Source organism: Protopterus annectens, chromosome 10.part0 (genome assembly GCF_019279795.1).
Source record: "Protopterus annectens isolate FY-2018-M chromosome 10.part0, PAN1.0, whole genome shotgun sequence".
NCBI classification, from domain to species: domain Eukaryota; kingdom Metazoa; phylum Chordata; order Ceratodontiformes; family Protopteridae; genus Protopterus; species Protopterus annectens.
In genome coordinates this window covers 1,576,637,865-1,576,654,956 of record NC_056744.1, presented here as the reverse complement: position 1 = coordinate 1,576,654,956, position 17,092 = coordinate 1,576,637,865, and the positions used below count along the sequence as shown (strand labels likewise).

Genomic DNA, 17,092 nt, shown 5'->3' with positions numbered 1-17,092 from the left:
CTCAACCAAGAATGTCCCCCAAGTACAGAACCATATGCAGCAGCTCTGGATGATGCCTCAACAGTATCACAGATGCACTTAATGGAATGTCTACCTACTTGTGAAGAAGCTGTCAGACAAAAAAAAAAAAAGTTGTGTCTTACTATAATGTTTCATCTGTGCTGATCTTCAACAATCCTTGACAGTGGGTTCGATTCCAAACCTCATAACAGACTCCACCATATCTTCCAGCTAGAGCTCTCCAAACTCTCGAGTCAGGCACTACTAATAATGCTCCCCACAGAGATTACCTCAGATAGAGTTTGCCAAATAAATAATATATAGGAAAAAACAAAATATGGTTCATTTGAGTGTATAGAGAAAGAGGCCATATATATGAGCCCTTTTATTGAGAAACTAGCTCAGGGCTAATCCGATCTACTAACATGCTCAGGATGGGGGAAGATGGGTGGGGATGTCAAGGATTGGTGAAGATCAACACACAGATGGAACATTATGGTAAGACATAACTTCTTTATCTGATGTTGATCTTCGCCTAATTCTTGACAGTGGGACAGAATCCCCACCTACTTTAGCCTTGGGAGGTTTCATGGAAGAATATTCCTAAGCACCATAAAGCCAAACACTCGACCCCTTGAGACCTGATCTAATTCGTAATGAGTAATAAAGGTATAATGACAGGGCCATGTGGCTGCTGCATAGATGTCTCCTAGAGAAGCTCTAGCATGAAAAACTGCTGATGTTGTCACAGCTCTTGTTGAATGGGTGTGAATGGTTTGGGATGTTGAAGTCCTTGAGAATGATAGATGAATGTGATGCAGTATCTAAACCATTTAGCTAAAGTAACCTTAGGAACTGATAACCCATAAGGAGGGAAGAGAATGCTACAAATAACTGATCCAATTTTCTAAATTCTTTAGTTCTGTGAAGATAAAAATGTAGCTGTATGTGCACATCTAGTAAATGAAGGGCATATTCCCCTTTGTTAAAAAAATTAGGGAAAAAGACTGGTAATTGTAGTGACTGATTAATGCTGGTTTCGTAGACTACTTTTGGTAAAAAGGATGGATTTGTCCTGAGTGCAACTCTATGTTTATGAAGAATTAAGTCGGGTGATTTGCATGATAGGGCCTGTAACTCGGAAACCCTTTTTGCAGAATTAATAGCCACCAAAATATTGTCTTCCAGGATAAATACTTCAAATCACAAGATGCTGATGGTTCAAAGGGGGTCTTAGTAAGAGCTTGAAGAACAGTAGTTAGAACTCATTGGGGAGCTGGTTCTTTAAATGAGGGTTTTAGTAGCAAGAGTCCCTTCAAGAAAGCTTTACAAAGGTTGAGAGAGAGAGGAGCGTCATTCCAGCCTGAATGGAAATTTGAAATTACTGCCAGATGAACTTTTTTCGCAGATGCAGAGGAACCAGATTGGAAAAGTGTCTTTGGAAAATCCAGAACTCCATGAATGAGACTGGCATAAGGGTCCAGTCCTCCTTTCTTCAAGGCCCATCTAATACATTTTTCCCCATTTGCCTTGATAGAGTGTTCTAGTAGGTTTGTGATGACCAATAATATGTTGTCCAGGGGGAAAAAAGGAAAAGCTGCCTGACAATCATGGGAATTGGAGAGGCCATGCAACAGGTTGAAATGTTGGTAGATTGGGATGAACCATGCCCTCGGGTAAGTTAGCAGATCTGGAAATGGGTCCAAAATCCATGGTTTCTGTATCAGATGAGGTCAAAGGAAGGGAAACCAAACTTGTCTAGTCCAGAAGGGGGCAATGAGGATTACTAAATTCTCCATCCTTTTGACTTTCAATAGGAATTGATATAAGAAGAGTCAGGGGAAAGGCATATAACAGACCAGGAGGTCAAACGTGAAGAGTGCCTCTAGGTGACTTCCCCAGGGGGGGGGGGGGGCATTAGGGCAAAGTAACTTCTGCTGTTGTTCAGGGGAGAAGCAGAGAGGTTGCAGCAAGGCTGGCCCCAGTGGCGAAAAATCCTGTCCGCCACTACAGGGCTCGGAGACCATTCTGCTCAATTTGTCGGCTATCACATTGGAACTTCCCAGAATGTGCGTTCCTATCAGAAAATGGGTGGAAGGAATTGCCCATTGCCAAACTCTGAGTGCTTCTCGACATAGTGGGTAAGATTTTGTTCCCCCTTGTTTGTTGACATACCAGACAACCGACATTTTGTCTGCCTGAAATGCTACTGTCCCTAGTGGAAGGGCATCTTGGAATGCCCGCAATGCTAACAGCACTGCCCTCATTTCCAGAACACTGATGTGCAAATTGGCCTCCAATTGGGACCATGTGCCTTGGATAGTCTTTCCCAGGTAATGCCCCCCCCCAATCTGGGAAGCATCTGTGGTCACTATGGCTTGGGGCTGAGGCAGGATGAATGGCCAGCCCAAGAGAATCTGGTCGGGGTGAAGCCACCATTTGAGATCCTGTTTGCAATGGCTGGTAATCAAGACTAGATGAGAGATTGGTTGGTGTATCAGAGACCATTGGGTTGCTAGTAATCACTGTAGCATTCGCATATGAAACCTCGCTAGAGGAACCAGAATGACTGAAGCAGCCACAGAACCTAAGGCTTGAAGGTCAAGTCTCGCTGGAATCCTGTTGTTTTGGAGAATTTGTCCGACTTGGACTCTGATGTTCAGTAGTCTTTCTGGAGGGAGAGAAGCAATCCTAGAGACTTAAATGAGCACCAATGAAATCCAGTTGCTGAGAAGGCAGGACTTTTGAAAATGTATTTTTAAGCCTAGAGATGTGCAAACATTTATGGTGCAATCTCTTGCCTGTTTCAAAAGACACCTGGTGGTAGTGGTGAGGCGCCAGTCATCGAGATAAGGAAAGACTCAAACTTTGCAGTCTGAGGTGAGTTGCAACCACTGCCATGCATTTGGTGAACACCCTGGGGGCTGCGGGGAGAACAAAGGGCAGTGCTCTGAATTGGATATGACTGGCTCCTAGCTGGAAGCGTAGAAATCTCCTGGAGCTTTTTTCCATTTTTATGTGGTAATAAGCATCTTGAAGGTCTATAGAGCACATTCAGTTGCCTTTTTTCCAAAAAAGGAAGTATAGATTGTACCGTGACCATCTGGAATTTGGTTTGCTGAACTGCCTTGTTGAAGTGGCTGAGATCCAAAAAGGGTCTCCAGTCCCCTGTTTTTTTTTAGGCACTAAAAAGAATCTTGAGTAAACCCTGGATCCTGTTTGGTCTGGAGGGACTTCTTGGATGACTCTCTTTGAGCAGTTTTTGAATTTCTAAGACTGCTGCTTCCCTTTGATTTAACATCTGGGAGTTTTTTTCTGGTGTTTGGGACTTGCAGATAGTGGAATTTGATAACCTCTGGATATTATTCCCTGCACCCATTTGTCCGAAGTTATTAACTGCCAGGCCGGTAAGTGTAGGGATAATCCCCCCCCCCCCCCCGACTGCCTCCAGAGGACGGCAATCAGGCACCCCTTCAGGGATGCTAATAAGAAGTTCCAGAGAAAGTTACACTGGACCCTAGACTGTGCTGTCCATTTCTGCCCCTAGGACGGCGTTTTCCATTACCTCCTCCTCTGCCTTGGGGGAAGTCTTTACCTCGTGTGTCTCGGAAAGGCCCTTTGGATTTTCTAAACCGTAGTCTCCCACTCCTTTGGTTCCTAGAATAAGGCCTCTGAGGGGTGGAGAAACATATGACTACAGCAGATAGGGTTCGTCCCATCTCTCTCACTTCTGGCTAGAATGTCTAACCTTCAGGCCAAAAAGGGTGAATCTGTCAAAAGGAGCATTGACGAATGATGCTTTGAATGGCTTCGCAAAGTCACACAAGTCCATCCAGAATGCCTTCTGATGGCTATACCTGAACCCGCTGCCTTGGTCGCCCCCTCGGCTCATGAGCCTCACTGACGAATTGGAGACAGCATCTAGGGTTGCAAGCTGAGAGGAAACTGTCACAGACTTTTCAGCCACTGCTCCTGACAGAGTATTTGAAAGTTCTTTAATCAAATCTCTCTGTAATCTGGGAAAGTGTGCCATATAGTTCAAGGACCTTACAGCAAAGGCCGCTGAAGCATAAACACGCTTCCCAAATCTATCCAACATCCTAGACTCCTTGTTAGGAGGATGGATAGTAGGACTCTCTTCAGCGAGTTCCTTCTTTGTGGCAGCCGCTATCACCATGACATTAACAGGAATCCCTTTAGCCCAATGTGGCTCATCTTCAAGTGCTGATAATATCCAATCAGGTCTCTTGGGAATTGGCTGCATGGAGTTGGGCATCTTCCAAGCCCGCTGAGCAATCAGTTTAATGAGATCGTCAGCAGGCAGAGATCTCCAAGAAGTAGAGGGTTGGGCACGAAAAGATTCAAGATATATGGATTCCTCAGAGGAAGATTGAATGCAGGACCAGCCACCCATCTGTTTTCTGTTTCAGGATTTCCAGGATATCTCCACAGGAATCATCATCAGAGGGTGATCTGGGGGAACCTTCCCCCTAATCAAAATCAGCATCTTCTGTGAAGGACTCTTCCGGGGAGTCCAGGTGCTTCCTCTTGCACTTCTTCCCAGGGACTTCCTTGGTGGGATGATCCGGGGAAGTACCCAAAGAGGAGACCACTAAGGTGAGAGTCACCTGGGACTTTTGTGTCCTCTGTCTCGGAGGCGAGACTGATGGTAGCTCAGGTCTAGAGGAGGTAGAAATCTGTCCCGACAGGGACAGATCCACTCAATACTGTAATGAGGCCACCCACATTAGAAATATTATGTACAAACATTGGCACATTTTTTTCCCACTTTAAGGAAATGAGCATGGTGGCCAACAAAAAACCCCAGGTTATTTTTAGGACAGGAAAAACTTTGAAGAACCACTTGAAGCAGGGTACCTTTGATTATGCGTTGGAATATACAAGTAAAAAAATGGGGAACATATAAATATGGCAATTGTGGCCAATGTAAAATGGTTTTGGAAGGTGATCGTGTAACAGTGAATCATTCTACAACTTTCTCGAGGATTCATAGTAATTTCAATTCCATGGGGGTCATTTATGTAGCCAGGTGCTCAAAATGCGAGTGTTATGTGGGGAAAAAACAAGAGAAAATTTAAGGAGTGCATATATGAGCATGGCCTGGATATTAGGAAGGGGGAGACAAAAAAATTCATTGGCCAAGCATATTAGTGAGTATAATGATCACAGCTTCAGCTTCTTTGTTTTTGGAATGTGTACAGACACACCTCGGGGGGGGGGGGGGGCGATGACCTTGGGAAGATCTCTTGGAAACTAAGGAGCTTAGGTGGCAACTAAGGCTTGATGCTACCACTTTACCTGGCCTGAATGAAAGTACATCTAAAGCCAGTGTTTTAAAGTTGAAATCATATGTGGTGTAATTTAAATAAATAATTTTAGGCTATCAACCCTGTTTTTAATGCACACTTTTATACACATTTTTGTAATTTTATGCATTTGGATCAGGTTTGATATTAACCATCTACAATATCAAATGCTTTTAGTTAGAATGTACAGAGTGATATTAGTGTTGGTTGGGTTATATTTTATACTTCAATTTTAACAGTTAAAATAGGAGTTAATGCATTTGTTAATTTCATTGGATAGGATATCAAAGCTGGCGTATTTAAGAGTGCTGAATGTTATTTGTTTTGTGATTCCGATTAAGTTCCTGTATGAAAGCGCTTAATCTCCGTTATTGTGGACAAAAACGTTTTGGATATTTACTCCACAGTGTGGCTGTTCTCCATTTCTGGAACTATCCTGTTCCAGTGTGGTATTTTGTTTTCAGCGTTTTTTAGTGCATGGTAAAGAGAGTGCCCAAAGAACAATGCCTTTTCCGTTATCCTAAAGGCTGCCCCCCCCTCCCCGTAGAGGGATGGGAGCCAGAACAGAAACGGACTCCTTTGGAATTGGGGTCACATCCCGCACTGAGGAGCTAGCCTCTGGAACAGAAGCCTGGGTCGATCTTACAAAGGTCAAGGTGCTGTGAGACATGGATGGTTCCGAATGAAAGGAAATCAATCCAAGTCTCTCGGACCAGACCAGAGAATCAGGACACCAGGAGACCTCCGGCACAGAAGGCTCTGAGGAACTTGAGGCAACCCTCGGAACCGGAGACGAAGAAGCTACCAGTATCGAAAGCAATCAATGCTGGAGCAGTCGGAATAGAGGGCTCCAAGGTATTGACTGGAGTTGGAGGATATTGGGGGGGGGGGGTTATAGCTAGGCTTGTTCCAGGGCCAACATGGCTAGGAACAGAGAGTAACCCCCTAGCCGTAAGGAGCTGGTCCACCAGTCTCAATATGTCTGCCTCAGACACGCTTGTAACAGATCGGACGGAGGATATGGAAGGCGATCTCTGAGGTCTGGCTTCCAAGAAGGGACTGGGTAGCTTATCCTTGAATGGGCTGATGGATGGAGAATATTGTTTTCATGGTAGTTGAACTAGCTTAGGTACTGAGGAATTAGCTAGTGCCAAAGCAGTTGTTTTTGGTTCAGAGGAACATTTGAATGTCGGTAATTCCTCTGGTGCTGAGGACGATCTTGGCAATTTCTTTGTCGGTTCTGAAGATCTTGGAACCGATGAAGCCCTTTTCCTCGAAGCAGAGGAAGACAAATAAGAAGTGCTAGTCTCAGGTCTAGGCTCAGATAAGGCCTCTTCAAAGGTAGATTTAGAGAGTCCTTTGAGGATTAATTTATTCTTCCTTTCAGTCAGGGTTCAAATGGAGAACCCGTAACGTATCAAACAGTCCTCCTGCAAGTGCATTTTTCCTAGACAGTATACACAGAATGGTTAGTCAGAATTAGGCATCTTGCCTTCAAATTTCTGACATATTTTAAAACATTAAGTGCCTTTACTAGGCTTAGCAGGTGAAATTTGTTTCTGATCAGACATTTTTTAATCACAGACAAATAACCATTGCTACAGTCATGCAACACAGGAAAGAAAAGAGTCTCAAGTTTTTTTTTTTTTTATATAAATTAGAAGAAAGAAATAACAGATGAATACCAGCAATGGTAATAAGAAATACCCGAAGGGAATGAAAAGAAGTACCATCAATGGTACAGAAGTTCTACCAACGGTAGGAAGAAAGGAAATCAAAGAATTTTTGAAATAAGTTAAGAGGAGCAGGTAGCATGGAGGAAATATAAAAAGAAAAATATTAAGAAATAAAGATAGTTAACAAAATATTTAACAATTACTCACTGAAAGGCTAAGGCTTGAGAGAAGGAAACTGATGTGTCTGGTCTATGAAGTGCCAAACGAGATCTGAGCAAGGGCTTGTGAAGCCTAGGAAAGTAGAGTTAAGGAATACCTAGACATACTAGTTTGGTAACTCCATTGCTCTAATCGCTAAAGTAGAGGACGTGTAAACTTTTTTACCAAGTCTCTCCAAAATCTTGCTTACCTTATCAGATGGAAGGAGTTTAGCAGGAGATGACAACCGGGAAGACTTGTCAGAAGTTATGGAAACATTTAGATCAGCTGAAAGACACTTATAGAGGAACTTAGAATCATAAGGCATCTTGTAAAATCTGCCTGGCCTCTTGGGAGCAAGAGCCTGAAAATCAGGGGTCTTCGAAGAAGCAAAAGTGTCCAAGAAAGCTGTCAGGACTGGAGGCACTGCAGAAGGAGAGAGGGCTTCCACCTGCAGAAGATCGTACCACTTTTTTTTTTTTGCTCTTCAGAAATTTGGGAACAGTCATTTGAAAAATTCCCTCATTTTGTTTCAACAAAAGAAATCTCTTCTACTGGGGAATCACCCCAATTATATTTCTCCTCTGGGGAAGTACATTCTAGGGGAGAAGAAATTTGTGAGGAATATGCCAAGGCATTTCCATCAGAGGAGGAGTCATCACTATCAGCAGAGAATATGTCCCCCAACCCTTTTGAACAGGAGAGGATGTAAAAAGAGGAACAGAAACAGCAGAAAAATGATTCAAAGCCATCAAAACCTTAATTAAACCCGGAGAAAAAAAATCCCAATCAGAATGAGGAGTGGAAGGGACCTGAGAGTGCCTAGTCTTTTGTTTCTTCTTTACATGCATTTTTGCATGAGATGAAGTGTAGAAACCAGACGTAGGCCTAACTTCTGGAATGGTCTGTGGTTGATCCCAGGCAGGAATGGAAGGAACATCCCTGCAGCCCTCAAATACAACCAGACATGGTTCCCCTTGTCCACCCAAACCAGACGTCTGCACTGCCTCTGCAGACATGCCTAGGTCGGATTCCTTAGCAGCTTCCAATGAGGCACTCACAGAGGAACGAGACCAGACTTCTGAACGTAACACCGGATCTTCAATGACGTCAAGGGACAAGTCCAAAGTAAGAGATGCAGCCAAAGAGGACTCAGGCCTAGGTTTGCTAACCTTCATCTTCAAAGGTGGCTCAGCTGAAGGACCTCCAGAACCCTCCATAACATCTTTAACCAGACGGTTAAGCCTCTGATTCTGCAAGTAGAAATTTAAAACCAAATGTCAGCTACTCAAAGTTTTAGGAACAAAGGCCTGGCAAATAGAACAGGAATGGTGGTCGTGACTGGGGCCTAAGCAAGAGACATAGGTCACAGCTATCTTTATATGGAATGTGCCTTCCATATGTATACTTGCCATTCCCGGAAGACATGAACTAAATACAAAAGACAATAGCAAAGAAACAGATCCTCAACAGGGCACTTGCATGAAAGCTGGTAGCAACACACAGAATCAGGCAGCAGACCAATGTACGAGTCAAGCGTTCCGAATGGCAGCAGAACAGTTCTGAGTATTGTATGTGTGGATGTCCTTTTATGACTGACGTTGTCAGAGCATATGTGCAATGTCCTGCAGTAGTTAAAAGATGTCGTATACTGGCTGGACGTCAGTTCGTTGGGTGGAGGACTTCCTACATGTAAAGAACACTGCAACACTAAATAGAAGGGCACAGGAGATACAGTGGAAGATCCATTTGGAAATGGTCTGTTTTGAAACTGGTCTCCTCTCATGACAACTGGCAAAGGCCACAAAACGTTGGTCTGATTTCCTGACATTCTTGGTTATTTAACGCAGTTGCCTATGCACATCCAAAGAATGGAGGAGCCTTTGTCCCTTGTTCTGAGAGTTAGGAAAGAATGTAGTTAAATGTATAATCTGGTTTAAAGAAGTGTTTGTCACCACCTAGAGCATACAGGAAGGGTTGTCCTGAGACACTGTTTGGATGGAAAATGATGAAAAGTTCTACACACAAGGGCCAAAAGCTTTAACACCCTTCTGGCTGCGGTAATGGCTGGTAGGAAGGCTGTCTTCCACGTCATGAATACTATATCAGCAGAAGCGACTGGTTCTAAGGGTGAGCTTCTCCAGAATGAAATGGAGGTCCCAGGGAGGAAAAGGTTTCATTGGAGGTGTAACTTGGACAACCCTCAAACTATTTCAGGAGGGGATGTTAAAAGAAAGGAGGTTGAGTCAGACAGCTGAAGCATGGAGTTTTCTAGAGAAGAAACCTCTTTCAAAATGGCTGGATAAGTCTGACAGGATTAAAGGGATCTGAGCTTTATGAGGGTTTTGTCCCTTCTGTATGCACCAAAGAATGAATCTTTTCCATATGGCAGAGAAAGACTTCCTACAACTTGGTCTCCTGGTCTCTCTGGAAAGTCCAGGACCTGCTTTGTCAAGGACAGACACCCTTCCATGGGATCAGTCTATCATGCAAGCTGTCAAATTGTGTGTGTACAGGTTGGTGTATATTACTGCGCCCCTGGTCTACGTTAGCAGGTCCACTCTCTGTGGCAGCTGCCATGGCTCCCTGTTGGCTAGACTGAGTAATAGAAGGTACCAGTGTTGTCACGGCCAATGTGCGGCTATCAGAATTACCACTGGCCCCTCCTCCCTTATTTTCAGAAATACCCTGGGCAGCAATGGTACTGGAGGGAAGGCATAAAGGAATATGCCTGTCCAAGGAAAGGAAAAGGAATCAGTCTTCCAGGCTGACTTCATCTCTCTCTTGGATCAAAACTTTTTCAAATGAGCATTTTCTTTGATTGCACAAAGGTCCATCTCTGGCACTCCCCATTTTCTGGGTATGCAGAGAAATGCTTCCCGATGCAGTTGCCACTTGTGGGGGTATGACAGACTCCTGCTGAGGTGATCCACTAGTTGATTAGTTTCTCCTGGTAGGAACTGTGCCATGAGGTACAGCCCTAGGAAGCTCACAGTTTCCCAAAGGTCTATGGCTAGGTAACAAAGGAGGTATGAGTGGGTCCCCCCACTTTATGTACCACATAACAGTGGCATTGTCAGTCTTCACCAGGAGGAATCTGTTTTTAGAATTATTTTACAAGGTAATCAGGCTTTTTTTGGACTGTTATTTCTTTACACTGATGTGTTTGAAGTTGAGTCCCATTTGCCTTGAGGATGGTGGTTGTTTTAATGGGCTTCCCAGGCTATTACTGATGCATCTGTTGTCAGAGTTTGGTTCTGGGGGAAGAACCTGAAGGAAAGATCTGGATTTTTGGGAGTATGCTGGGGCCCACCAGTCAGACTCTTTCCTGAGGGAAAGGAGCAGTTTTATTCTGAAGGCAAGAGACTATGAATGTTGGCACCACGCATTTTGGAGATACCACTGCAGTTCTCACATGTAGCCTGGAGAGGGGGATCATGAGAATTCAAGAGGCCATGTATCCCAAGGCCCTGAGATACTGTCTGGATGTGAGGTACTTCCTACTCAAGATCTTTTTGAAGTCCATGTTTAGGAAGGTAACATTGTCCGGAGGAAGGAAAGCCTTCTGAAGAGCAGAGTTCAATTAAGGCTCTTAGAAAAACAATCCTGCTTGTGGGGTTTGAGATTTTTGTGTACTGATGGTGAACCTCACTGAGATTTTTTTTATTTTACTATTTTTATTTTACATTTGTTGACCGGGCTAGTCTAGCTGGATATATGTCCATTTTCAGTAGAGGCCCGGGGAGATAAGCTCCAAACAGTTCAAAATAATTTCTCATCAAAAGTAGTACATGTTTATAATGCAAATAGATTCACAGGACAGGAGATAAACTTTAACTGGTCACATATTAATAAAGTTTAAAAATGCAGAGTATTAGACTTGCCTTAGTACAGTTACAAATAAGCATTCAGAAAGAATAATAGTATAATGTTCAATAAGTGTAGATAAAAAGAAAGTTAAGAGAAGTAGCAGTTATGTAATATATCTAGTAGTAAAACATGTCCAATAATTACTTTTTTTTTTTTTGGTACAGTAGTAAGTAATACTACGATGAAAAAATGGATCATTAGGTGTTAAGATGAAGTAAAAGCTGGGTTGAGTCGAGTATCAAGAGCTAGTTGGTCAGTCAGGGTTCGTACATGGGCACATCCAATGTGTTTTGAGGAAGAACTTTAAGTTCTTTTTAAAGAGTTAGAGGGAAGTGTAGAAAGTTTGGAGGGAAGCAGTTTCCAGGTTTTTCCGACAGTATTAGAGAAGAGAGCGTCTCCGGCCTTATTGTTTGCTTTGTCGATATTTACAAGAAGATTTTGAGAGGATCTAAGAGACTTCAGGTTATGGTAGGTGTGAATAAGAGTAGATAGTATGGGTGTTTTGGCAGGTTGATAAAGTATCCTATGGGCGATGGCTAGCTGATTAAATTTCAGCTGCTGCTGTAATTCAAGCCACCCTAGTTGCTTTAGATTAATACAGTGGTGGGTTCTGAAAGGGTTACCTGTGGCAAACCTGGCTATATTGTTGTAGGAGAGTTCTATTTTCTTAAGGTTATTTTTTGAGAGATTAGTGAATATGGGTGAGGCATAGAGAAGGGTAGAGATTAGGTGGGAGTGGGAATAGTTATTCTAATTGCAGGAGTGAGGAAGGGTTTGATTCTGTAAAGAGAGCCTATTTTTTTATTAATAGTTTTCAAAGTGTTGCTGATATGGGTGTTAAGGTTGTTGTCTATGGTGATACCTAGCAGTTTGGTAGTAAGATCCTGCGATATAGATGTACCATTTTTAGATGATATAGTGAAGTCTATTTGGGGGGATTTACTAGTAGGAGTGAAAAGGAGGAGTTTAGTTTTTTTTGGGTTAAGTAAGAGACAGCGTTGTGTAAACCATTGTTTTACAGACTTAAATGTGTGTTGCACCGGGGAGTGAAGTTCAAACACAGATGTGGCTGAGCAAATAAGTGTGGAGTCGTCTGCGTATTGTATGCATGTAGCTTGGGGAACTACTTGGTGAAGGTCATTGCTGAATAAAGTAAACAGGAGGGGGCCCAGTATGGACCCTTGAAGGACACCAATGTTAACAGGTAGATGGGTAGAGAGAGTGGAGTTCCAGAGTACAGCTTGATGTCTGTTATTTAAGTAGGACTGGAACCATTTTATAGCTAGTGTGTCAAGTGACAGAGATTTAAGAATATGTATGAGTATTTGGTGATTAACCATGTCGAAAGCCTTGGGCAGGTCTAAGAAAAGTGCAGAGGAAAGCATGTTAAGGTTACGTTTTTTGTTGATGGTGTCCATAAAGGAAAGGAGGACAGTGGTAGTGCTATGGGAAGGTCTGAAACCATGTTGGGTATTGGTAAGCAAGTTATTATGGAGAAGGTGGTCAAGCAGTTGCTTGTGGATACACCTTTCCATAATCTTAGATAAGGGAGAGAGTAGGGCTATGGGACGATAGTTGGAGAGTTCAGTGGAATTTCCACCTTTGTGAAGGGGAATAATATGGGAAACTTTCCAAAGTTTAGGGACATATCCTTCAGTGATGGTTCTATTGATTAGTATGGAGATAGGGTAAGCTATGGATTTGGCTGCTAAGTATTCTGTGGGTAATAAGTCAGCAGAGGGAGTGCATGGTTTGAGTTTATGGATAAGGGAGAGAATATAAGCTGCTGGGACAGGCTGGAAAAGAAATGGAGGTGGTGGGTTTGAGTTAGAATTGGATATAGCTGTGTTATGGCTAGAGAGATGACTGGCACGAGTTTGAATTGCTTCGGTGAAAAAGGTATTAAAAGGCATTAGCTGTTTGCTTGGGATTCTCCTTGTCAGTGCCTTGTGGGTTGGATGTGATAGATTGACCGGGCTGTAGTAATTGCTTAATACTTGCCCAGAACTTTAGTGGATTATGTTGGGTTTGCTGAGATTGTAGGTAATAGTTTTGTTTATCGGACAATGAGCCAAGGAGCAGATTTAGTTCTTATTCTAATAGAGCGGGTAGGAGCATGATGGTTTAGTATGGCTAGAAACTTAGCACTGAAGTAATAAACAGCTTCATCGAGAGAAAGGTGTTTTAAGGTGAACCAATACCATGCTTTCAGTTCATTCTGGAATAGATCCAACTTGAAAATTTTCTTGGTTCTAATTGTTCTAGTAATGGGTTGAATGGGTGGAATGGCTTTGAGCCTGATAATGTAGATTAGTGAGTGGTCACTTACATCGTCAGGGAGGGTTCTGGCTTCATAAGTGTGGGGTTGGTAATTAATGAGTATCCAATCTAAGGTGCTTTATTTTTATTTGTCTTGTTTATTCTAGTAGGGGAGGTAATAGTTTGAGTAAACCCATAGAGATTAATATGGCTAGTAGGGTATTTGTTGCTAAAAGACTTCCAATCTACGTTACAATCACCTAGGATTATGGTTTCTTGGGGTAGGTTTTGAGATAACCAATACAGGATGTTTTCGATGGTAGTAATGTTATTTCCTGGAGGAACGTAGATGCAGATAATATAGATAGATTTGACTGAGTTTAACTGAAGTTTGGTAATAAGAATCTCAGCATTAGAGGCCTGAGGTGGTTTCTGGTTGAAGGTGGTTATTTGAAAGACAGATTTGAATAAGATAGCTACTCCACCACCTTTATTGGCACTCGGTCAAGACGCAATATATTGTAACCAGGTGGGATAACTTTGTTGCCTTTAGTTGAAGGTTAAAGCCAAGTCTCTGTTAGACAAATAATATCAAATGAGTAGTTTTCCAAGACAGCATGGAGTTGTGTTATTTTATTAATGCTACGTGTGTTTAGGTGAGCTATTAAGAGTGAGTTGGTTGTTTATTTAAGTAGGGGGATGGCAGAGGGGTTTGGTTTGAAGAGTTGAGTGATAGTGGAGGTGTTTGGGTGAATATCTCCATCCTTTAGGGAGAGGAGTAGTATTAGATATCTAGTTAGAAAATTTACTTAGAATAAATGGATGCCTTCTGGAATTGGGGAAGTCATACCTAATGTGGGCTGTCCTATGGTATTTCGGTAGAAAATAGCTAGGTGAGGAAGTAATGTTGACATGGTGAGTGTAAGAGGCTAGAATAGAAGAGGTAGATTGTTTAGTAGGGTAGGGAATATGTGAATAAACTGGGTGTTTAGTAGGCTAGGGAATATGTGAATAAACTGGGTGTTCATAGGAGGTTAGCAGGTATGCTAGTATTACAGGAGGAAGAAGTGAGAGCATGAGTAAGGTAGAGGAAACTATCAGCAATGTAGGTAGCTACAGGTTAGCAAGTGTTATGGTATAAAGCCAGTCTGCTTTGAGTTTTTCAAGGCTTGCTGCCTGAATGAAGCAACTAAGTAACGGTAAATCTGAATTCCCTCTGTCCTGCAGAAGGCTATCACAGGAGCTAGGCATTTTCTGAAGACCGTGGGTGCAGCAGATAAGCCAAACAGCAGAGCACAGAATTGACAGTGCCACACACTTTGTGAAGCATATGAACCCTCTGTGCGACTCCACTATGGGGATATGCAGACATGCATCTTTTAGATCTAAGGTTACCATGAAGGTTATGGAGGTAATCATGGGCAGTAGTTTTTTAGTAGAGTTAGCATTTTGATTTTTGGGACTTACATCAGTTGAGCCCTGACAGGTCTAGAATTGGCATCCAGATACCTTCTTTTCTGGGAACTAGGAAAAGTCTGGAGGAAAAACCTTTTCCCCTGCAAGAATTTTTGGTACAGATTCTACACAGCCTTGAGCCATAGTAAAGTACAGTTATGTACACTTACCATAAATGTAGATGTTCGAGTGTATTCACTATTGCAGTCATTACATTTGGGTAATCTGCTAGCAGGTTGCCCTCTGTCGGCCTGATTAACAAAGTCTTGGGTCCTGCGTTGGTTGCTGTCCCTTCTTCCATGACTTCAGGTCATCAGGGGTATAAAACATGCAGCCGACGCCATTACATCAGTCTTTCTTGCCATACGGTGCCAGAAGCAGAAGCAGTTCGCAACTGCCGGTTGGCAGACTTCTGAAATTTTCGTTTTCGAGTTTCAGAAACAAAGTCTTCAACTTAAAGTTAAATACCCCATTGGGGAAACTTTCTTGCTCCTTACCGATGTCAGTAAAAGTTAATAATTGCATTACTTGTGGAAAGCAAATACCTCAGAGTTTTTCATTCGTACTGTATTCTTTGCCTAGGCCCTGACCACGACACGTACCTTGCTGTCAGTTTTGTGCTTTATTTAATCAGTGCACTATCTGTCGTCGGTACATTTTTGCCTCTAAATATTTTGGTTCTCGGTTTAATTATTCAGAAATGTCGTCAGTTAGCCATCCGACTACCGGGATTCCGAAAAAACGCAAAGATAAAGAGACAGGCCGCAGAGGTCCAAAAAGTACAGTTGTGTACCTACCATAAATGTAGATGTTCGACTGTATTCACTGTAGCAGTCATTACACTTGGGTTATCCTGCTGGCAGGCTACCCGCAGTTGGCCTGAATTCCAAAGTCCTGGTCCGGCGTCTGTTGCTGTCGCCTCTTTCCTGACGTCAGTGCGCCAGGGGTATAAAAAATGCAGGCGACGCCATTTTCTTCAGTTTTTCTTGCCCCAGATGTCAGGTGCCCCCAAAAGGGTAGGCTAAAAATTCTTCTCATAAAAAAGCATGCACTAACATAAACATTACCTTCATCTACAAGCAAATACACCACATAGGCTGTATAAAATAGAGAAGTACAGATAAGTCCCAGCAATGAAAGGGGGATGGAGGGAGGGTAACCTGGACTGCAACAGTGAATACACTCTAACATCTACATTTATGGCAGGTACACAACTGTACTATGTTCGTGTTTCACTGTTTCAGTCATTACACTTGGGTTGAATCCCAAAGCTGAGGTTGGGTGGCTGGGCCTAGATAGAATTAGGAGTGGCTATGAGGCTCTGCAGAACTGCAGTGGCGAAGCTTGCTCTGGATTTAGAGTAAAGAGGTAGGTGGTAGTGCTTTGTAAAAGTGTGCACTGAAGTCCAAGTTGCAGCCTTCAAAATGTCCTTGGTTCGTATTCTTCTGAGGAAGGCTGCTGAAGTGGCTGCTGCTCTGGTTGAATGTGGCCTAAAGCCCTTAGGCACTGATTTGCCATGTTGTGAATAACAGAAACAAATGCAGTGGCCTATCCATTTTGAAATAGTCTGCTTTGAAATAGCTTTTCCTTGCGATCCTGCTGCATATGCCACTAAAAGTTGCTCAGTCTTTCTGAAGGCTTTAGTTTTGTCCAGGTAGAAGCGTAGCTGTCTGTGTATGTCCAAAGAATGCAGAAATCTCTCCCCCTTATTCTGTGGGTTTGGATAAAAGGTAGGCAAATGAATGGTTTGGTTAAGAGCCACACTGAACACTACCTTAGGCATAAATGTTGGGTTTGTCCTTAAGAGAAACCCTGTCCGGATGGAAAATAATAAAAGGTTCCACAGCCATTAGTGCCTGTAACTCAGACTCTTCTTGCCGAGGTTATTGCTAGGAGCAGAGCTGTTTTCCATAAGTATTTTATCTCAGCTGTATTGGCTGGCTCAAAGGGAGGCAGTGTGAGCTTTTCCAAGACAAAATTGAGGTCCCATGCAGGTGTTGGAGCTCTCCTTGGAGGTCTTATGTTTTTGGCCCCTCTGAGGTACTGCCTTAGCAGTGGATGTGAAAAAATAGGTGGATCCGTATTGTAATGAACTGAAATGGCAGAAGCATGGATCTTAATTGATGAGAAGGATAGGCCTTTGTCCAGCATCTCGGTTAGGTATTGTAAAATCTGAGGAATATTTGGTACAAGCGTGGCCATTCCTTGGGCCTGGTTCCAAGCACAGAATCTCTTCCATTTTTCTGTATAAGATTTTCTGCTGCTGGGCCTCCTGGCCTCCAAAATAACATCCATAACTGCTTTAGA

General features: G+C 42.9%; 1 protein-coding gene across 1 annotated transcript in view; it reads right to left on the bottom strand.

Moving 5' to 3' along the window:
• Positions 1-17,092, bottom strand: part of FBXL19 (F-box and leucine rich repeat protein 19) — a 1,144,361-nt gene that overhangs the window by 310,811 nt on the left and 816,458 nt on the right. The window lies entirely within an intron of this gene.